The following is a 23,875-nucleotide window of genomic DNA, read 5'->3' as shown; positions in this document are numbered from 1 at the left end:
CTCTACTCTAAGATCGCTTCTTCTACTTTGTGATCTTCCCGTATGATGGGAATATTACTGATTAAAACTCAACAATGAGATTCAGCAGCCACAATCAGGTATGTTTTCCAAAGGGAGATGCTGAATCACAATGGGCTAGAGGCTATACACGCTGAGTTTTATGCTTTTAGGTCACTGAGAAATTCTTTCATCCCAATATTTAGGATTACAACTTTGTGTTTTATTCAAGTTTAACCAAAGGCCCCACAACATTACTGTTCTAGCCTATCCATGTCACCTTTCATTTTTTCTAAATGTCTTTACTTTCTTGATTTTGGCTTACATTTAACACTAAAACTTGCTTGTATCATTTATTTTATAAAGATTCTGTTGTTTTTTTTAATATTTTTTTATTCATGAGAGACACACACACACGGGGGGGGGGGGGGGGGGGGCGGAGACAGGCAGGGAGAGAAGCAGGCTCCATCCAGGGAGCCGGGTGTGGGGCTCCATCCAACCACTGAGCCACCCAGGGATCCCCAAGATTATGTTAAAAAAAACTGGAGTATGTAAATATCAAAATATATGTTGTATAAAATTTTCACATTATTCTCCTTGCTATTCCTACAAGTATTTAAATAAGACATATTATTGAAGGAGAATTTTTGTTTAATAAGGAGAGGAGCCTCCATTACATTAGTTGTTCAAAGCTCAGACTCTATCAATTATAGATGTAAAGTAGCCATGAAGAGCAAACACGGGCTTTGAAATTTACAGAGCCGCTTCTTCCTGGGTCAAATGTTAACACACAAAATTGTAGGCCCTTGAGTGTTCATTGCCAGATAGTTTTCTTGTTTAATCAACGTATTCCTTCTCCTGATATTTTTCAGCATGATACAGCTCAGAAATTTTTCATGCATTAAAACTGTTCTTAATGCATTGTTGTTTTGTTTTGTTTTTAATTCATGAGAGACAGGGATCCCTGGGTGGCGCAGCGGTTTGGTGCCTGCCTTTCGCCCAGGGCGCGATCCTGGAGACCCGGGATCGAATCCCACGTCGGGCTCCCGGTGCATGGAGCCTGCTTCTCCCTCTATGTCTCTGCCTCTCTATCTCTCTCTGTGTGACTATCATAAATAAATAAAAATTAAAAAAAAAAAATACATTTAATTCATGAGAGACAGAGAGAGGCAGAGACACAGGCAGAGGGAGAAGCAGGCTCCATGCAGGGAGCCCGACGTGGGACTCGACCCCCAGTCTCCAGAATCACACCCTGAGCTGAAGGAGGCGTCAAACCGTTGGGCCACCCGGGCCACCCCTTAATGTATTCTTAACATTAAATAAGAGATATCCTTTTTTGAGCCTTTTATTTTTATTTTCATTCGTTTCAGAAGTCTATATTTTATTATTCATAATTACTACGTTTAAAGTGACTGGTCCTGTAATTTCTACATTTACCAAAACCGTATTGTTCCAGATTTTTTTTTTTTTTTTTTTTTTTTGTCAGACTTCGTTCTGGGCTGAACCGTGTTCCCCCAGAATTCAAAAGCTGGAGTTCTCAGCGCCCGTACCTCCAGACGTGACTCTATCTGGGGACAGGGCTTTGAAGGACGAAATAAAGGAAAATTAAAGCCCCGTGCCGTACCCCAAACCAACAGGCCCGGCGTCCCGGATTAAGGCCGCCTGAGGGTGCACCCCACGGGCCTCGGGGGAAGCACGGGGACCTGGCGAGAAGGTAAGAGTCTGCGAGCCGCGGACACAGTCCTCAAAAGAAACGAAGCCTGAGCCCAGTGGGTGGAAGGCGGTGGAAGCGGGAAGCCTCCACAGAGAAACTGACTGAATAGTTCAAGATCCCAAAAGCCCTTCCGAGAACCCCACAACGAGTAATGAAGTCACGGTACCTCAGGCAAGCGCCAAGCCAAGAGGAGCTCCGTTGAGACGACGGATGAAAAGGGCGGGATGGGGGAAGCTGTGGCATCTTTCCCCCGAGACGGTCCTTCCCTTGAGGTGGCACCGCTCAGCGCGACCCGAGGAGCGGCGCAGCTCCGGGTCCTCTGACAGGAGCGGGAGACCGAAGAGGTTCCAGCGTCCGGAGGCGGCCGCGACCCCTGGAGCGCCGGAAGTGGGGGCTGACGTCAGATACGCTGGCCAATGAGCGCGGGGCCTGCCCCGGCCGCACGCGCAGTCCTGCCCAGAGACGCCAGGGGGAGGAAGAGAGTGCGAGCCCCGGAGACAGCAAAGGTGCCCGGAAGTGGGAAACTGTAAGCCTAGGAAGCTTCGAGAAGGCGCGGCCCTGCGCTGCTGTGAGAACCGCCTTAGACCTCTACCCAAGCTGATGGCTAAAGCTCTTCCCCTGTGCGAAACCACAGTCTGTAAAGGCTGGGTAACGGTGGATTCCCCCGCCCAGGACCAACCCCGGAAAAGAATAGCAAAATGTGGACCCACAAAAAGAAAAAAAAAAAAAAAAAATCTCCGGAGACTGACCGTAAATAAATGGGGATCCATGAATTTACTGCCAAAAAACTTCAAATAACTTTTAAAGAAGGCCTGACCCAGCAATTGCACTGCTGGGGATTTACCCCAAAGATACAGATGCAGTGAAACGCCGGGACACCTGCACCCCGATGTTTCTAGCAGCAATGTCCACAGTAGCCGAACTGTGGAAGGAGCCTCGGTGTCCATCGAGAGATGATGGATAAAGAAGATGTGGTCTATGTATACAATGGAATATTCCTCAGGCATTAGAAACGACAAATACCCACCATTTGCTTCAACGTGGATGGAACTGGAGGGTATGATGCTGAGTGAAGCAAGTCAATCAGAGAAGGAAAAACATTCTATGGTCTCATTCATTTGGGGAATATAAAAAATAGTGAAAGGGAATAAAGGGAAAGGAGACAAAATGAGTGGGAAATATCAGTGAGGGTGACAAAACAGGAGAGACTCCTAACTCTGGGAAAGGAACAAGGTGTAGTGGAAAGGGAGGGGTTGGGGTGACTGGGTGATGGGCACTGAGGGGGGCACTTGACGGGATGAGCAATGGGTGTTATTCTATATGTTGGCAAATTGAACTCCAATAAAAGAATTAAGAAAAAGAAGAAGGCCTGAAATGAGAATCAATAAAAGGAAAACTGTTAAAATTCATATATAGGGGGAAATGAAACAATATGCTCCTGAGTCAATCAATGGATGAAAAAAGAAATTGCAAGGGAAATAAGAAAAGATTTTAAGAAAGATGAAAAAAAACCAAAACTACAACATGGCAAAACTCTGGATGCAGCAGAAGCAATGCAAAGAGAGAAGTTTATAATGGTAAAACATCTGAATTGAAAAAAGAAGAAAGATCTCTGGGATTCCCGGGTAGCTCAGTAGGTTAATCGTCTGATTTTGCTCAGGTTGTGATCCTGGGATTGAGCTCCACATTGGGCTCCCTGCTCAGGGGGTGGCCTGCTTCTCCTCTGTCTTCCTCTCCCTGCTGGTGCTTGCTTTCTCTCTTTTTCACCAACTCACTCTCTCTCTCAAATGAATAAAATATTTTAAAAATCAAAAATTAAAAAGAAGAAATAATCTCAAACGACAACCCACCTTTACACCTACAAGACCTGGGTAAGGGTGGGTGGGAACTATGCCCAAAGTTAGCAGTGGAAAGAAATAAGGATTATTATAGAAAAAAAAAAACAACTAAGAATTGGTGTTTTGAAAGGGTCAACAAAATTGACAAAGCCTTAATTATATACTAAATCAATAAGAGAAAAATAGAAAAATCTGAAGTGAAAGAAGAGGTATTAACTGATGCTACAGAAATAAAAAGGATTATAAGACTCTATGCCAACAAATTGGATAACCTAGTAGACAAGGATAAATTCCTAGAAGCAGCCCAGCCTACCAAGACTAACTCATGAAGGAAAAAAAGGGGAGGGGGGGATGGAGAGAAAGGAGTGAAAATATCCGTGAGGGAGACAAAACATGAGAGACACCTAACTCTGGGAAATGAACAAAGGGTAGTGGAAAGGGAGGTGGGGGGGGGTTGGGGTGACTGGGTGATGGGCACTGAGGGGGGCACTTGGCGGGATGAGCACTGGGTTTTATGCTATATGTTGGCAAATTGAACTCCAATAAATAAATAAATAAATAAATAAACTGAACAGACATATAATTAGTCAGGAGATTACATCAGAAATCAAAATTTCTCACCAAAGATAATACCCAAGACCAGGTGGCTTCACTGGAGAATTCTACTAAAAATTTAAAAATTAACAGCAATCCTTTTGAAATTTATCTGAAAGCTTGAAAAGGAGGGAATAATTCCAAACTCATTCATGAGGCCAGTATTACCCTAATATTAAACCCAAAGATACTATAAGAAAAAAAACCTGCAGACCATTGATGAATATTGATGCAAAAATCCTCAGCAAAATACTAGCAAACCAATTCAACAATACATTAAATGGACTATACAACATGACCAAGTGGGATTTATTTCTGAAGTGCAATGAGGTTTCAACATATGAAAATCAATGGGATATATCACATTAAAAGAAGAATAAGGAGCCCGCCCCCCAAAAATCACATGGTGATGTCAATTGATGCTGAAAAAACATTTGACAAAATTCAAAACTCTTTCATTGAAAAAAGTCAACAAACAAGAAATAGAAGAAAATTACTTAAAGATAATAAAAGTCATTTATGAAAATTCCTGTTGACACCTTGATTTGGGACTTCTACCCACCAGAATTGTGAGAGAATAAATATTGTTTTAAGCCACTTATTTTGTGGTACTTTGTTATGGCAGCTCTAAGAAACTGATATACTTGGTTATATATATTTTTTCCTATATTATACGACATTCTGTTTGATTTCTACTTTTCTCAAATCATTAATTTCACCCTTGCAAACTTTGTAACTATAAAGCGGTATTGTAGAAGTGTGTGTGTGTGTGTGTGTGTGTGTGTGTGTATTTTAAACCTGTTTCATTTTAGATTTAGGTTTCAGGAACAAGAACACTGTGATTTGCCTCTCATTCCCTTATTCATTCACATAAAAACCGCAAAAGTTCACAAATTGAATTATCACTGACTTTATATAGGCTGTTAAATAGATTTTGGACACTTGAACAGCTAAAGCAATAACGGATATTATAGGCAAAAATGTTACATATTGTTAAGAACATAATACAGTTCTGATGTAACAGTAAGCAAGAACTCTCTTAAAACTGCAATTACTTACAATTCTTCTATCAGACTCTGAAAGAACTCTCCATCATAGTTGAAATCAACTCATATATAGTTTTAGTATCTATGTGAACTTTATTTTTTTTTTCCTTTAAGGGTTGCACATGAAACCTTTGGGCCTTTCCAACTTTTTGTCTTTAGATGTTTCCCTTTAAGCTGTATCTCTAGACCCAAATAGCTTCTGTACTTTCTCATAAGCCATTTCTTACTCTGTAGGGAACTGATATAGAAGGTCTGACCTTGGTTCTAAAGAAAATTGAAAGAAGAAAAAGGGGTGGAAACTAAGTAAAAGCAATAGGAAGACTTGTACTATTCAAGGTCAGAAAAAATCAGAATACAAGTGATTCTAGAGGAGTTAGGCCTAGTGTGCTTTATATCTGTTTAAAATGCCATCTGTTATTACACACTCAATACATGTCAAACACATACATACATGTAAAGAAGTATTTTCACTCATACTCTTGAATAGCTATGCGTGTTTACATATAAATATGTATGTGTTTACTCCTTGGAAAATTTAAAATTTCCATTTATAGCATTAAATATATGACAAAATACACACACATAGAACCATAAATATTTTTAAATGAAAATTGAAGGTTTTATAATTTTTTCTTTGTTATGTACTTATACAAGTGAAGTGAATATATTTCTGCAATGATGGAGAAAATTCATATTTATTTTTCTGAAATGAAATTTTCTGTGATGTAATAAAGAATATATAATACAATTATATGAAGCACATTTTTAGTTAGACTTGCTTTTATTTACTGTGAAATGAGAGGATATATAGTAACACAGTTTTCTTAAGATTATGTAAGAAACGTTAGTGTATTTTAATTCCCTATATTAAAATATAATTATTGGTATTTGTGTCTGAGAGATTCAAACATAAACTTACAGTCAGGAGTATCAAAATGTCATAAGCAAGGTTATGACTAATTTCCCTCAATTAATAAAATGTGTCAGAAGATGATTTTACAATACTTCATATCAAAAGTGGGGCAATATAATATGAAATGAGAGATATGATTATATTTCTGTATGCTTGCATTTACACACACAACAAATTATGCATTTCCAAAAACTGCTATCAATCTGATAAATTCAATATTTTAGGCATCATAGTTATTTCACGTGGAACTCTAATAAAACTCTCCGATATTGTTATACTGAATGGAAATGTCATAGGACATTGACAAAAACAAGCAATAACTCATCCTGCAGTAATATTTCTTACTAAAGCAAAAAGAAATTAAAAGATAAGAAAAAATCATATTTCAAATGCAACATTATACTGTATAACTATGTTAAATCGCCAGATTTTATCAAACTATACTACACACTATTTTATAAGTAAAATCACTAAATTTATTCCTGCATTGTAGAGTATAGACAATCCCTAAAAAAAATATGTATCCTAATATTAACTCCTTTTCAGCTAAAAGTACTCTAAAGATGACCATAACAATAACTAAACATGATATTTTGACTTTTATAGCATGCTTTCAAATATATTACCTAATTTCATCTTCATATTTCAATCAGTCTGCTACATTGCCCGAATGACAGAATCATTTCTTTTGTTTTAAGATTTTCTTTTTTCTTTTTTTTTTTTTGAGAGAAAGATCACGCATGTGTGTATGAGTGAGCAGGGGAGGGGCTGGGTGAAAGGGGAAGAATCTCAAGCAGACCCCACACTGAACATGGAGCCCAACATGGAGCTCAATTTCACGACTCTGAGATCATGACCTGAGCCAAAATCAAGAATCCAGCAATTAACCGGTTGAGCCATGCAGGCACCCTCAGAATCAACATTTCTTTAAGTATTATTATGTACTATGTTAATGTTAATGGACACTAGGGACCCAACATGAATGAGATTCAGTTCTTGCCCTCAGAAACATTCATATTCTGGAAGAATCAAAGAAATCAATATTCTACATGTGGAAAAAATACATAGTAAAATGTGGAATTAATGATAGAAGGTTGTATAGGGTGGTATGAGATTACCACAGTCACTTAGGCCCACCTAGGGATCATCTGCTTGAGACAAATGTCCCTAATGCCATCTGTTAAAGCTAACCAAATGAATGAGGAGGGAAGATCATTATAAAAGAGAGGACAGCATGAATAAAGGTTCAAATGTATAACATAGTGAAGTGTGTATAGCAAACCTCAACCAGACCAGAGACCTAGAAACTAAAAGATAAACCATGGGATCACTTGAGACAGTGTGGGCAAGATACGTAGGCCTTTCTTGCTTTGCAGAAGTGATTGATCCTCATCCTACAGACAAGATAGCAAGCTGCTGAAGAGATGCCAGAAGAGACATGATTAAATTTATCCCTTGAGGTAATTTAGCCTGTAGGTAATGTAGGAAATAGATTTGAAATATTATAACATGAAGCAGAACAGTGCTTTGAGATGTTATTTTAACAATCTTAGAGAGAAGGCAAGTTTAACTAGGCAGGGCTATAAAGTCATAGAATGAGGACACCACTAAGGAGCAGGTTTGAGAGATAAGGTCATGAATTACACTAGTATTTCCTCAGCTTGACATATATGGGATCAAATCAGATATGTTCTAAAGTCAAGGATACATGACACAATTTCATTCAGAATTTTCTCTATTTACTACAGAGCTAGTCTTGGATCCCATCTCAAATCTTTTTTTCTTTTGTGTTTGTGGATATATGTTAAGTTCTTAGATACAAGTAATAAGAGATAACTCAGTCATATAATTGAAAAATGAAATGATTTTGCATCATTCATGGAATCATAGGAAGTATTGAAGGATTAGCCTAAGACTAACTACCCACCGCCACGCCATTGAACATGCACCATCCTTGAACGCATGCTCTCCGGTTTGCACAACACACATTCTTTGCCAACAATTTCATCTAACAGCAACTACTACTTACCTTATTTACCTTACCTACTACTTACTTACCAGCAACTACTACTATTACCTGCATAATCTCTTTCATTCATTCTCTGGCTGTTTTTCTTCCCAACCACTTTAGTAAATAACTGACTAGTTTATTGACTTCCAGGTTGTGACACCTATATCTCATCCTATATGCTGTTGGCAGAAATATGTTTAAAAATCTATTTCCAGGGATCCCTGGGTGGCGCAGCGGTTTGGCGCCTGCCTTTGGCCCTGGGCGTGATCCTGGAGACCCGGGATCGAATCCCACGTCGGGCTCTCTGCGTGGAGCCTGCTTCTCCCTCTGTCTGTGTCTCTGCTTCTCTGTCTCTCTCTCTGTGACTATCATGAATAAATAAATAAAATTAAAAAAAAAATTTTAAAAATCTATTTCCAAAAATATAAAAGTTATTAGAAATAACTAACTTTATCAAGCAATATGGAAGATCCTTTTATATGAAAGGAGATTTATTAAAATCTCAAAGGACATAAAGTGCTGACATAATTGGAAAGAAATAGCATAGGACGCCTGGGTGGGTCAGTGATTGAGTGTCTGTCTTTGGCTCAAGTCGTGATCCCACAGTCCTGGGATCCAGTCCTACATTGGGCTCCCTGCATGAAGCCTGCTTCTCCTTCTGCCTGTGTCTCTGCCTCTCTCTCTTTCTCCCTCTGTGTCTCTCATGAATACATAAATAAATATTTTTTAAAAAAGGAAAGGAATATCATGGTCATAGATTTAAAGATCAAATTTTATAAAATAATCAATTTACTCTACTTTCATCTGCACATTTAATGAAACTCCAGTACAAGTATAAACACTTGAGAGAGAGTACTGACCCACTAGAGGAAAAACTCAAATGGAAACAGTTTTAAAAAACAATAAAAAAATTAGATAAATTTGACAAGGTTAAAATGATAAGTTTATGTAGTAATACTAATATAAACAAAGAGAAAATAAAATATTAGGAAATTCATAACTCTTAACCCAAAGAGAGATTCTCTAAAAAAGGCAGGGCTCTTGGAATTTTAAGAAGAGGTTGAACAACTCAGTGGGAAAACCTGGGCAAAAGCGGTACACCAGATACCTTCCTCTTGTACAGTTCTCCATAACAGTGATTCTTCTCACCTTGTTGGTACCTCTCACCTCAGAATTACAATATTTTATTACAAGTATATAACTGCAATAAACTGGATGACTAATGTATTTTTGAGACTTAATATTTATGTAATATGTCATAGGAATATAGAACTGATATAATTGAAATGTAAAAGAACAATCATTTGACCTAGGGATTGAGAAAGTGGAAAAAATAACTGCATAGAAAAATATCTTTAAATAAATTTATACAGCTCTTCATACATATATATCAGCAACAAACATCTTTCCTGCCAGCAGCTGTTCTCAAAAATCGTTCTGTATCTTTCTCCAAAATTTTCATTAAATTCAACCTCAATGGCTCTTTCATACATCTTGCCTCCATTTTTCATTTATGCCTCTAAGTCTCTTTTCTCTAAGTTTCTCTCTGAGACACAAGATGCACACAAACATACACACTATGTCACTTCTGCTCTGTCTCTCCTTGGGAACTATAGACTGGTCTCCCATTTACACTATCCTCTCAGTAAATAATCATTATCTATATTCTTCGTTTCTGCAGAATAAAACAGACAACTGAGCAAGTAAAAAAAATTATAATTTTTAAATTTAAATTCAATTAACCAACATATTGTACATCATTTGTTTCAGAAGTAGTGTTCAATGATTTACCAGTTGCGTATAAAACCCAGTGGTCATCACATCACATGCCCTCCTTAATGCCCATCACCTTGTTACTCTATCCCTCTCCCCCATCTCCCCTCTAGCAACTCTCAGTTTATTTCTTATAGTTAAGAATCTTAACTATAGAAATTATTTTTTAAGAAAGCATCACTTGATTGCTTGTGGACAGGGAAGTAACTCTGAGAAAGAAAAATGGCAAATATTCTGCATTAATTATTTTCACCCATGTTACAAATATATATATATATATACACACACACACACATATATGACTCCTGACAGACTAAATTACTAAAGAACATGTATTACAGTTCTCCAGAACTGTAAAACCAATAGGATATATATAGATGATACATACATACATAGGGATACATATATAGATATATAAGATATACACACTTACTTATATAAAAAATTACTATAAGGCATTAGCTCATATAATTATAGACTCTGAAAACTCCCATGATCTGGCCTCAGGAAGGCTGGAGATTTTAAAGGCCTGAGACAATATTGAGATTCCAGTCTGAATGTGAAGACCTGGTAATACTAATTGTTTAACTAACTAATTAATTAATTAAAATTAGAGACAGTGCACTGGTATGATTAAGAACATAGTTTTCAAGTCAGAAAAAGTAAGCTTAGAATCTTGTGTCTGCCATATAAAACATTGTCTCACTTTGGTCTAAGTCTTAAACCTCTCTCTGACTTTATTAGGCAAGATAAGAATGTCTGACTTGCAGACTATATATGAAAGTGACATTAAATGATACAGAGTTGTAGGACTATTTACATATCTGAGCAATTAGTGAGAGCTTAGTATATAATTTTTTATTTTATTGTTTTGGTACTGTTATTCACAGATTCATAAATGAGCCTTACTTTACACTGCAAGTTTAAGAAACATTCTAAATTACTTCTCCAGATATTATGCACCTTTGCAAGACCTTTTCCAAATCATTTTTCGTTTAAAAACAGTTTCTTCAGAGAGAGATATTAAACATTGATAAAAAGTTTAATTCATCAAAATGTTAAAACATAAATTTAACCAAGAAGCCTTAATGGGAATACAGCAAAATTAATTCATATATAGGAAAAAATTGACAATTCTTTCACCATTGTGAAGATTTCAATGTACTCATCCAATTATTGACTGCCCAACACAATTAATAACCTTAATCTAGTTGACAGAAATTCTTTACTCATCATTTGCTTTAACCATCCTTCCAAAGGGCATACTGAGATTAGAAACAGTAAACACATATTAAGGAATAAAACAAGTCTCAATAAATGTCACATGTTTATTATTTCACTTTTGAGCTGTATGCCAGCTCTAACTTTCCCACACATTTAACGATCTGCTTCTGAGCTCCATAATGTGGTCCTGTCATCTGGTCTTCCTCTGTTACACCAATGTTAAAGTATTTTAATTATTATTACTTTATAATAATCCTGGTAGTTGCAATTTTTCTCTTCCTACTCTTCAAAATTGCCTTAATTATTTAGGGCTCCTTGTTGTTTCAAGTAAATATTAGATACAGTTGACTATTCCCACCAAAGTCATGTTGGAAATATAGTTAGAATGGCCAGTATTTAGAGATTAGAGAACTCTACGTATTTTTATATTTATTCAGTCATTTGATATCTCTCAGTAGTTCTTTGAATATTTTTTCCCTAAAAAGATTTTGTTAAGGGACACTCAGTGGTGATCCCAATTCTGGGATCCTGTCCCACTTCAGGCTCCCTGTGAGGAGCCTGCTTCTCCCTCTGCCTGTGTCTCTGCCTCTCTTTGTGTATCTCATGAATAAATAAATATCTTTAAAAAAAAAGATTTAGTTAAGCTTTGTTGGGTTTATTCTAAAGAGCTTAATGTATTTCATTGCCAGTTTGAAAAAGATAATTTTTTTCATAATAACTATTTTTCTCTATGGTTGTTGCTGGCATGCACCTCCAGAAAACTGAGTTCTTTTGCTGATTTAAGCAAGCTTACTAAACTCTCTCATTAGTTCTAAGTTTGTCCACAATTTCTCTTGGATATTGCATGCAGAAAAACATATGAGCTACAAAAAACAGCAATTTCTTTTCCTCTTTTACAATCTTATAGAAAGAAAAATGTTGATAGCAACTTATTTTGTCATTTCTGACGTCAGTAGAAAATGTTTAAATCACCACCATTAAGACTGCTGTTTGAATACTTAGGTTTGGGGCACTCTTTCAGGTTAAGAATGTTTCTCCCTACTTTTAGTCCTATGAGAGAAATTTTGTAAGTGAATGATAAATCTCAGCAATATTTTATATGTGTGTTAAGATGAAAGCTATCGTTCTACTTTAACTACTGTATAAAGTATTTTAAAATGTTAGAACTTAAAACATCTCTTCGGTAAATCCTATTGGGTAATGATGTATTTTTTTTCATACGTTGATGAATTTTGGTTCAAAATGTTCTATTTAGGATTTTTTACATAAAACCATTATTTATTTTGTAAAACTGGAGAAGTGACTTTTAAAAAATAATAATACTTTAGATAAATATTTGATTATATATGCCTTTTTAATGTTCAAAAATATGTTCACATGAAAATATTTTGGTCAAATGATACAATATTTTTATGATACAATATTTTTAATGGATACTCTTTTCTTTAGATTTTTAAATTTCTTATTGAGTGATTTGGGTTATTTGTGTTTTTTCAAGAAATTCAACATTTCATTTCATTTCATGTATACTTTTAAATGTTTGAGCACAATGCTTTTCACTTTCTATTTTATCTGTATCTTTGAAACACTTTCCATTATTGCTATGTGTGACTATGGGTATAGATATATGAGTGTGTATGTTTGTGTGTGAGTGTGTGTGTTTGAGTGAACATTCAACTTTGTTCTTAGTTGATTTATCAGCATTTTGTAAATTTTGCAATTTTTTTTTCCTCAAAGCACTAGTTTTTTGTTCTGTTGACTCTCTTTACTCTTCTACTTGCCTAGGATATAGCCTGTGATATTTTCCTCCACTTCTAAAGAAATTTTTGGTAAGTTAAAAAATTAAAAATTTTTTGCAATCCATTCACTTAAGATAATAATTTTTTATGTAAATTTATTAAGTACCTCTCAGCACAGTTTCCTTTATGTTGTTTTACTTTTATTCATTTGTCAATATTTTATAATATCAATGATCATTTCTCTTTGACTAATAGATTATTTAGAAATCTATGTGTATTTGTTTTTTGATTTCCAAATGTATTATGTTTAAAAGTTTACTATTTACTTCTATATTATATTCTGGCAGAAGCATTTGGTATCAATTTGTTGATATTGTTATTGAAGAAACCTCCCCCCTTGTAAGTAGGGCCAGCCCTAATCCAGAGGCAGCCCATCCAGTCTTCTTCCTGAAATTTTAGCAACTAAAAGCATTCTGTTTACAATAAGAAAACCGTTTCCCCCCCCACACACACACACACCCTGATTGGAATGTCCCTGAATAGGTTCATGTTGACCCTCCCCGAAATCAACCTGGATGCCATGCGACTCCCGCGGTTCTTTTGTCTTTAGGTAGTTTCTTTCCTTTTGCCTTTTAAAAGATCCCTGTAACTGCTAATCGGGGCTCTTTTCCTCCTCGGAGGCGGAGAGCCCGTTTGCGCAAACGTTCTATAAACCCTCTTGCTAATTGCATCTGTCTGTCTGGGGTCTGGGTCTCTGGGGCGTCCACCGGGCCACGTTGGCACCCGTGAGCCAGGGTCCAACAGTTATCACATGCCTTAAAGCATAGTGTGAGGTCACATTTTAAATGTTAAACCCATGCCATAACAACATACTTTTATTTAAAGGTTGGTTTTTGCATATCTCTTAGCTCAAGCATCTCACATGTGTTGTTTAAATCTTCTATATTTGTATGATTGATTTTTTGTATTATGAAATAATTTTAGAGATAATTATTTTAAAATCTCTCACAATAATAAAGTGTGTACTTCTTATATCTTGAGATTGATTGCTTTCGTATGCTCAATTTTAGACTTATTTACACTTAAGCTTTTCATTTTCAATATTATATAATAGCCATCTTTATTTTAAAATATTTTTCAAAATCTATATTTTTAATATTCAAATTGTTTTCTAGTTTTCTTTGTTTAATACTTGCTTAAAATATATTAACTCATTATTTTTTATTAATTTTGGTCATTAAAGTTTGGTGTGTCATTTTTAACAGCAGATAGGTGAATTTTGTTGATATTTTGGGTCTAATATAAAATCTAGTTGTCTTGGGCACCTGGGTGGCTCAGTGGTTGATTGCCTGCCTTTGGCTGAGGTCGTGGTCCTGGGGTCCTGGGATTTAGTGCAACATCAGGTTGCCTGCAGAAAGCCGGATTCTCCCTCTGCCTATGTCTCTGACTCTATCTCTGTGTCTTTCATGAATAAGTAAATACATAAAATCTTTTTAAAAATCTAGTTGTCTCTTTTAACAATAATGTAGAATATTTTTTCCATTTAACATGATTACAATTTTATTTGAAAGTCTTATTTTATTTTGCTACATTCTACCAATTTTTCATCTTTTCGCCTTTCTTGTATTTATTTGATCCATATTATATTTATTTTCCCATTTCCCCTGTTCACCTACTAGGTTATAATTTAGACATTCTTCATTAGTCTTTTAGTACTTTTTCCATATACTTTTACTATGCATGCTCTACAAACCTGTGCAAAAAATTAATTTATAGGGATCCCTAGGTGGTTCAGCAGTTTGGCACCTGCCTTCGGCCCAGGGCGTAATTCTGGAGTCCCGGGATCAAGTCCCACGTCCAGCTCCCTGCATGGAGTCTGCCTCTATCTGTGTCTCTGCCTCTCTCTCTCTCTCTCTCTCTCTCTCTCTGTATTTCTAATAAATAAGTAAAATCTTTTTAAAAATTAATTTATGTCTGTGCCCTCCTGAAATATATTAAGAATATTTCATATCCTTATTTGAAATTTACATATCATTTGTTGAATGCCTATCCAAAATCTCAAATTGATTTTTATTTCTCTTTATTATTTTTATCACTCTTGAGAGATTTATTTTTAAACAAGTTGTGGACACAGGTCCTTGTATGAGTATATGCTTTGCAAATAATTTCCCCTAGCATGTAATTTGTTTTTTCATTCTTTTAATAGTGTCCTTTCCAAGATAAATTTTTTTATTTTGATGAATTTAAAATCATATGATTTTTAAATTAATTAGTCTTTTTAAAAATCTGCTCTATTTATGTATAATCACAGATAAAATTTGTATATATTTAAGGTATACAACTTAGTGTTTTGATATATACATATACAATTGTGAAATGACCACCACAAAATTTATTGTGCTTTTTGATATATTATTTAAGCTTGTTTGTTTAACCCAAGGTTACAAACATTTTTTGCTATATTGTCTTTTAGATATTTTATGTTATACAGCTATGTTTTGTCAAGACTTTGAAGAGTCAGGGATATACTGTTTGCAAGCTAAGAGGTTAGTATGCTACAGATTCATTTTGATATCATAAAAGTCAGAAAAGAGACAATGCATCAATCCTTAATTTGAACTTTCAGTGTTTTTCTGACATCAGAAATGTGGTTCATCCTATACATCTAATGTCTAAAGTAATTTGACTTTTAATGATGAAATGTTAAAATATCTCTCATGGGAGAAAGACAAGGGCCTGATTCTTAGAACTGAAAGAAAGAATAATTCTCAAATATCACTCTTGGATCTCAGTTTTATTCACAAGAACAATACACAATCCCCTTTACTAACTTAAGGGGAAAACCAAAGCAGAAAGCATACACATTTCAACCAAGGAATATTGACACGGGCTTCAAAAAAACTTATTTTATACTGACTAGAAACAAGCTTGCTGTAAGGTAAATTTTAATTCTCCGATATTAGTTACATGGGACTATAGTGTGAGTTTTGAAAATAATAGAAAGTGTAAGAAAAAGTAAACCATTACAGAAAGTGGAATATCAAATATAGAGAAAACACACCTGTCTGGCAATGAAAACTGAATTTCTTCACTTTTAAAATTATATAAAAATTAATTTAAACTTAATAAATATTATTAATTCTGAATTGGCACGTATACACATACATACAATTTAGTAAAAGACCTAGATAGGACTAGGAGAGAAGAGCTTGCAGGACTTAGTGATAGTGGCAGAACGAGTCTATAATAATAGAGAAAGTCTGGAAGAACAACAAACCAAACTAAGTGACCAGCAGACCCGAAACCTGGCCAAGCAAGATCCTGCTGGCCACAACCATGGATGACCCACGGGAAAGACGGAGGCACCTCAAGAAGCTGGCTTCAGGGACAGGTGCATGGAATCAGAGCTGATCTCCAGGACCAGCCACTGCAGAATGCTGACGCCACTGGTACACGGAAGGCAGCAGTTTCGTCTGAGAAGGAATCGGATAGTGGGGGCAGCTGTAACCATGGAAACAGAGACCCGATGGGGGCACCGACCCTGACCGACACTCCCAACTATACTGATGCCAGATTTACATTGGATGAAACGGGGATCCCTGGGTGGCGCAGCGGTTTAGCACCTGCCTTTGGCCCAGGGCGCGATCCTGGAGATCCGGGATCGAATCCCACGTCGGGCTCCCGGTGCATGGAGCCTGCTTCTCCCTCTGCCTGTGTCTCTGCCTCTCTCTCTCTCTCTCTCTCTCTGTGTGACTATCATAAAGAAAGAAAGAAAGAAGAAAGAAGATAAAAAAAAATACACTGGATCAAACGCTTGCCCATGACCCAGTGCTTGCATGCCTGGTGGAGGGCCGCAGACTCCAGCATCATCCTGCCAGAGGAACTAGGATGGCGAGTCCTATCCAGAATGTATTGGAGTACTCACATGGGAACAAGGAAGATGTAAGACCTCATATGACATGCCAAGATCACTATTAAAGACTCTGGAGCAAAGATGGAGCAGATTGTGGCGAGCTGCCACCCATGCCAGTTAACTAATGCCACCGCCCATGGATCTAACCCGGCTCCGAGGGGACCGCCCAGGAGCCTACTGGGAAGTGGACTTCACTGAGGTAAAACCTGGAAAATACGGATACAGGTATTTACTAGTGTTTGTAGATACTTTTGCAGGATGGACAGAGGCATTTCCCACCAAACATGAAGACAGTGACCAAGAAACTGCTGGAAGACCTCTTGCCGAGGTATGGTTTTCCTGTTAAAATTGGATCAGACAATGGCCCAGGATTTGTCTCTATGGCCTAAATGAGGGCCCTCTATGAGACTGGGCCACCCCCGGACCCCCATTGATATCGGCCAGGTGTACTTGCGGAGATACCAATACCAGACGCTTCAACCTGGTTGGAAGGGAGCCTACATCATGATCCTGACCACTCCCACCGCTCTCAAGGTCCATGGGATTACTCCCTGGGTCCACTACACCCACGTCTGCCCAGCTAACCCACATGCCATTCTCAAGGACTTTGTTCCAGAATGGAAAAGCCAACGGGACAAGGACAATCCCCTAAAGCTAAGACTGCGCCATTCTCGCTTATTTCCCACCTCCAAGACTCCCTAGTCTGAGGTTGTCTTTCAAAATAGAAGGGGATTAGACTTAGTCTTCTTACAACAAAGGGTGGAGTGGGGGGGTTATGTGCTGCCTTAAAGTAGGAGTTGCTTCTTCGCTGGAATGTAAATGGGAGCGAGAACAGCAACAAGGTTGGTTAGAATCCTGGCTTAATCATTCCCCCGGCTCACTCTGAGAGCAACCTGGACCCATGATTGGGTCCTTAGGTTCCTCTGAGAGGGGGAAATGTGGAGGCCTAGAAAATTAAGGCCATTCGACTTTAAGTTCAACGTTTCACAAGTACAGCCATCCCAGGCCCCTGTGAATAAGAGCTGAAGTTTACCTTACTTCAGTTACAGAAAGAAAACAGTTTACAGCTTAACGTCCTAGAAAGCCCCATATTAGAATAAAAACAGAGCCCAAGCCAAGGGCAGGAAGCCCCTATTAGAATGAGAACAGAGCCCAAGCCAGTGGCAGGAAGCCCCTAATAGAATAAGAACAGAACTCAATGCCCTTGAAGGCCACATATCAAAAGTAAACAGAACTTGAGGAATTGCTCCCCCCCCTTCTGGAGGTCCCCTAGACCAGTCCTTAAAACTAAGCTGAAACCCACCTCAGAGTCCAAGTCCCTGCTCTGCTGTGTCGGGTACACAGGTACACTTGGACCCAAGCTCGAGCTTGTAAATAAACCCTCGTGTGTTTGCATAAAAAAAAAAAAAAAAAAAAAAAAAACCTAGATAAGAGAGGATTACTTTATCCTAAATTTAAAATAATTTAGGACCTTTGTTAAATGTAATATGCATACATATTATTTTAAATAATATCTTCCTCTAATGTGCTTAGAAATCTGCTTTTTTTAATGCAACAATTATAGGCACAGAAATTGAAAAATAATCTGAAATAACCACTTTTTATTAATGTGACTGGAACCTTTATATGTAGAAATGATACATATTTCAGATTAGGTTCTAATATAATAGACCTATATGGCATTTGGTTCTGCATCCTTTATTTCAAAAAAGATAAATTTTATAGTGTCTTTTTAATTCTTCTAGGAAAGATCATGCATTAATTAAATCTAAACATGTTTTTATTTTTAAAATAAAATAAAAAATAAATAATATCATGTATTTTTCAGCTGCAGTAATAAAGTTTTTATAATATCACAGTGTAACATGAAACCAATAATACTATGCTATTATAGAAATATATGGATTATCTTGTCAAATATACCACATTAGAGTAAGCAGAAATGTATATTAGCATTGAAGAATAATATATCCTTCAGATAAATTTGCTTTTGCCTGCCATACCAAAATGTACCAAAATGAAATTTACATATTGAAATTGTATCATTTCGTATTTTAATCTGCAAATATTATTTTGTATTCTTAGTGATAATCTGCTGGATGGACTATTGTTGAGTTTTGCATAATATAACCTTACATCACAAAGCGTGTTCAAATAACATCAATCTTTTTATTTATCCTAAAGGAACTGGCTTTTACAAATATGTCCGTTATTTATAACTTAATTGTATTAAAATATACTCAGGTTGCCGTTAACGGCACAATTCTCCTGACCACTTTAGTGAGATGATAAAACATTGCTTTGTATCTATTTCTTTGCTTTCTAAGCATTCTATCCCTTGCAAAATAAGACACTAACTACACTGTGCATTATTTACCAATATAATCATATACAATTTCAGATAATGCCTGATCCCTAAATCACACTGCATTAACTTTTCCTCTGTTAGTCCCTATAGGTGAGTCATGGTGCAATCCTTATTACATTTCTGGTGGCATAAGCTTTCTCTGTAGACAAATGTTCACCTTTTGTAAAATAGATTCCAGCTTGCCACTGACCTCTAGTAAAGACTGAGTTCTTGACCATGGACTGGTAAGCTTCTATTAAATTAGAACTAGGTGTTGCCTGACCACCAAATCATAAAAATAGTTATGCACAGCAGCATTCCATCATTAAAGGGAAGTAATGTACAGTAGTCCTCCCTCATCTTTGGGAAACATGTTCCAAAAGTCCAGGTAGATTCATGAAAAGGTATGTAGTACCAACCCTATGTATACTATGTTTTTACCTATATGTACATACCTATGGTAAAATTTAATTTATATATTAGGCTCAGTAGGGGATTATCAACAATAACTAGTAGTAAAATAGAACAATTAAAGCAATATGCTCTAATAAAAGTGTGTGAATATAGTCTCTTCCAAAATATCTCTTACTGTACTCTACCAGTTTTCTTCCTGTTGTGATGATGTGAAGTGATGAGATGGAGTGAGGTGAGCGATGTAGGCCCTGTGACATAGACTTAGGCTGTGACTGACCTTCTGATGATACGTCGAAGGGAGGATCATCTACTTCTGGACTACCATCAACTGCAGATAACTAAAACCACAGAGAATGAAACCACAAATGTGAGGGGATTATGTATACAAAACTGGCCTCAAGCAGGACCTGAACACATGCATAAACTGCACAAACAAGTGGTGGCTGCTTCCGTGATCCTTACTGATGCTAGATTGCCTCTGTGTCAACCATGATCATTGGCTTCATATGGATTTCCCTGTGATTAAATGACTTGAGAAAGTAATTTGTGTCTTGTTCACCTGTAGTTTTATTACAGGCCTTACCATGGATGGCACTAAAGGACAGTGGTGAAAGGAAATTCTCCCAGGAGACAGAACTTTAAATAGATCACTTCATCATTAATTTTTCCAAGAGAAAGACATGGCAAAAGATACAGATCCACATTGTTTCATAGGCAGTGTACAGGATTTTGGTGGATGGTAAGACTAGGAAGACAATTTGAAAATCAGTGATGAGGAGGTATATTTAAATGCATGTCATGTAAATAATCATCCAAGATTGAATTCAACCTCTTCTTCAGCTTTATTTTAAGGTATTGCTTATTTTGTGGCATCCATATCTGTTCAACATGGATTTCTTTTGTTTTTGAAGTATGTCCAGGGGAAAGGATTTAAACATTTAAGGTTTTAATGAATTGTACTGAGTGTAAATAATTTACAGGTCTTGGCACTATCTAATCCCTTTATAAAGGTGAATAAGTTCCATTGTAGTATATAATATAATATAATTTTATGCTACATAAAATTAATCACCTTGACTTCTATAAAAATATGACCAGGATGTAATGGGATAAAAAATACGTAAAATGTGTGGTGTTTGGGACTTCTTCTAGACACAATGCATAGACATATACAGATATGCCGTACATACAATACGTGTACACACACACACACACACACACACACATATACTGACTATGATCTTTAATTCTTTATAGAAAAGAAACAAAGTGAGCCCTACCATGTCCTTACTTTTGTGCTGTGAACATTTTTAGGAATACCCTAATACACTATAGAGACAGAGGTCAGAGTTCAAGTAAGTTGAGGTACTGGAATTTGTGAATGAGAGAACAGGAAAGAAGGAAGCTCTGCAGACAAAAAGCTCAGGAATTTGCACAGGAGTCATCTTCAATCTTTGCAGAATACTAAGCTGTGCATACCTATTGTGAAACTCCATAGGGCTAGGCAAAGAGGAAGTACAGATTTTACCCAACATTGAAGACCTTTATTTTGAATCTTAATAATGAGATGGATAATTCTCACTATCTTTTCTATTTTTTTATTATTAGGCAGTTCCTTTTCCAACTATACCATCCTTGTCCAGGGGTCCTAAAGGAAATAGATCAAATGGCTTGGATGGAAGTTTTCCATGGGCTAAAGCTCTCTGGCTACAACCCCTGCTGAGTCAGCAGATATCAATGCTATTGCTGGACATGATACCATCCTAAAGACAGGTCAGTCAGACATTGGGTAGCAGGTTAGATCATTTCCATCAAGGGAGTGGCAAAACTTTGTGGAATTCAAAATACCTCTCACTGGAATACTTAGTCTATAAATTGGTTTTCTTTTCCGGACTACAGTGCTCCTAGAGAAACAACCATTGCAGATATACAGAATGTCTTCACCATTACGCCTACTTCTGAAGAAGTAATTCACATTGGAACAAATGAAAAATGGTACAGTTCTCATCTTCTGAGAATTTAAGGTAGTATAAGATTCAGTATGAGTCTACATCCTTATCTGTGTCTGAAATCATGAGATTTCAGAGAAATCATGAGAAGACTGATGTCCTACCTGAAGAGAGTCAGACAGAGACTGAATTCTCCCTTACTCAGCCTGTTTATTCTATCTAAGCCTTTTCAAAAAGATTTATTTATTTTTTTAAAGATTTTATTTTTATTTATTCATGAGAGACACAGAGACAGAGAGAGAGGTAGAAACACAGGCAGAGGGAAAAGCAGGCTCCATGCAGGGAGGCTGACGTGGGACTCAATCCTGGGTCTCCAGGATCAGGCCCTGGGCTGACAGTGGTGCTACACTGCTGAGCCACCTGGGCTGCCCTCTAAGCTTTTAACCAATTAAAAGAAGCCCAACCACACTGAGAAGAGCAATCTGCTTTACTCATACTAAATCAAATGTTAATCTCATCCAGAAATACCTTCACAGACAGATTCTGAATAATATTTAACCAATTATCTAACCCCATGGCCCAGTCAAGTTGACAGATAAAATTAACCATTTTAGCATCATACTAAGAAGATGGCCTTTTATGATAGTGGAATAGCCTTTGGAAGATTGAATGTTAGCACACACAGGATGGCAACACATCTTCCCAGACTACTGTAATATTTTCCAAGTTGTAAGTGCTAAATAAAATACCAAGGGAAAATGTTATTTGTTGCACAATCACAATCCATGGGTCTGGGAGTCTAAGGGTAAAAGTGGAAATGGTTCTGTTCACTATTACCTCTAGAAATCTAAGAGTGAACTTTTATTTTTTAATTTTTTGTTGTTTCCATGACCAAAATTTCAGGCTAGAGGTTTTAATTCTCCAGAAAGGAATGCTTCCACCAAAGGATACTGATATCTTTCCATTAAACTAGAAATTGAGGGGCTCGTGGGTGGCTCAGTGGTTGAGTGCTTGCCTTTGGCTCAGGTCTTGATCATGGAGTCCTGGAATCGAGTCCAGCATCAGACTCCTCGTAAGGAGCCTACTTCCCCTCTGCTTATGCCTCTGCTCTCTCTGTGTGTCTCTCGTGAACAAATAAATAAAATATTTTTAAAAATAATAATCTAGAAGTTGAGCCTATCCTCTGTGTACATGAAGATCTTCAAGCCAGCAAATCATCAGGCAAATAAGAGGGCTTCTATGCTAGTAATGCTGATGGATCCTGATTGCCACTATATGACACAACTAAAGAAAAGTATGTAAAGAATGCAGGAAACTCCATGGATCACTGCTTAATACACTGAGGCCATGAAATAAAAATCAATACACAAGTGAACCTTCTCAATACAATAAAGACTGCAATAGGTTAGATACTTCCGGAGAATACACTTGGGTCACCTCACCATGCAAGGAACAAAGACCAGTCAAGTTACTTTCTAAAGACAAAGGGACTATGAAATAGATAATGGAAGAAGGAAGTTATAAATACTAGCTACAATCATGTTACAGATTGTGGAAATAATGATGTAAAAGTTATTGGTATGTTTTCCTGATTTTGATACAAATATACTCATATATGTGTATTAGATTATTTTCTCATTTTATGCTACTCTACCATCCTCTTTTCAAATTATAGAAAATATGCTAAAAGATATTAGTTTCAAGCAACTTCAAGCAATATCTTGAACACAGGAAGCCCGACACTGTGAAATTATTCATTACTAATTTGAGGCTTGGTTGTTTCATCTTTTTTCAAGTTTGTTTCTAAAACAAATACCTTAGACTTTTCTATATTTTGCATGTTCCCTGTAATGAAGAGATGGGCATAATATATTCAGTTTCAAGAAATACATTTTGATGGGATCCCTGGGTGGCGCAGCGGTTTGGCGCCTGCCTTTGGCCGGGGGCACGATCCTGGAGACCCAGGATCGAATCCCACGTCGGGCTCCCGGTGCATGGAGCCTGCTACTCCCTCTGCCTATGTCTCTGCGCCTCTCTCTCTCTCTCTCTCTCTCTCTCTCTCTCTGTGACTATCATAAATAAATAAAAATTAAAAAAAAATAAAAATAAAAAAAGAAATACATTTTGAAAACTGTGTATTAATAGCAACCGAAGAATTTTAATATATAAACATCTATACATAAAACTTTATTAAATTTGAAAATACCTGATTTTGACACTAATATCATCATTTCAATGATAGCAAAAAGAGTTTGGGGAACCTGGAAATAGTAAACCCTTTCTAGATTTGAGCAGGTTTATTATAGAAAGCTTGACATAACATGTTTAGAAAGAATCTAGAAAAGATATGTTGGGGTTAAGATAAAATAAGTAGGTCCAAAAGAGTTCAGTCAGTAGATGACA

The sequence above is a fragment of the Nyctereutes procyonoides genome, unplaced genomic scaffold (genome assembly GCF_905146905.1).
Source record: "Nyctereutes procyonoides isolate TBG_1078 unplaced genomic scaffold, NYPRO_anot_genome, whole genome shotgun sequence".
NCBI classification, from domain to species: Eukaryota; Metazoa; Chordata; class Mammalia; order Carnivora; family Canidae; genus Nyctereutes; species Nyctereutes procyonoides.
The sequence above is the reverse complement of the archived record's forward strand: the minus strand, read 5'-3'. Positions refer to the sequence as shown.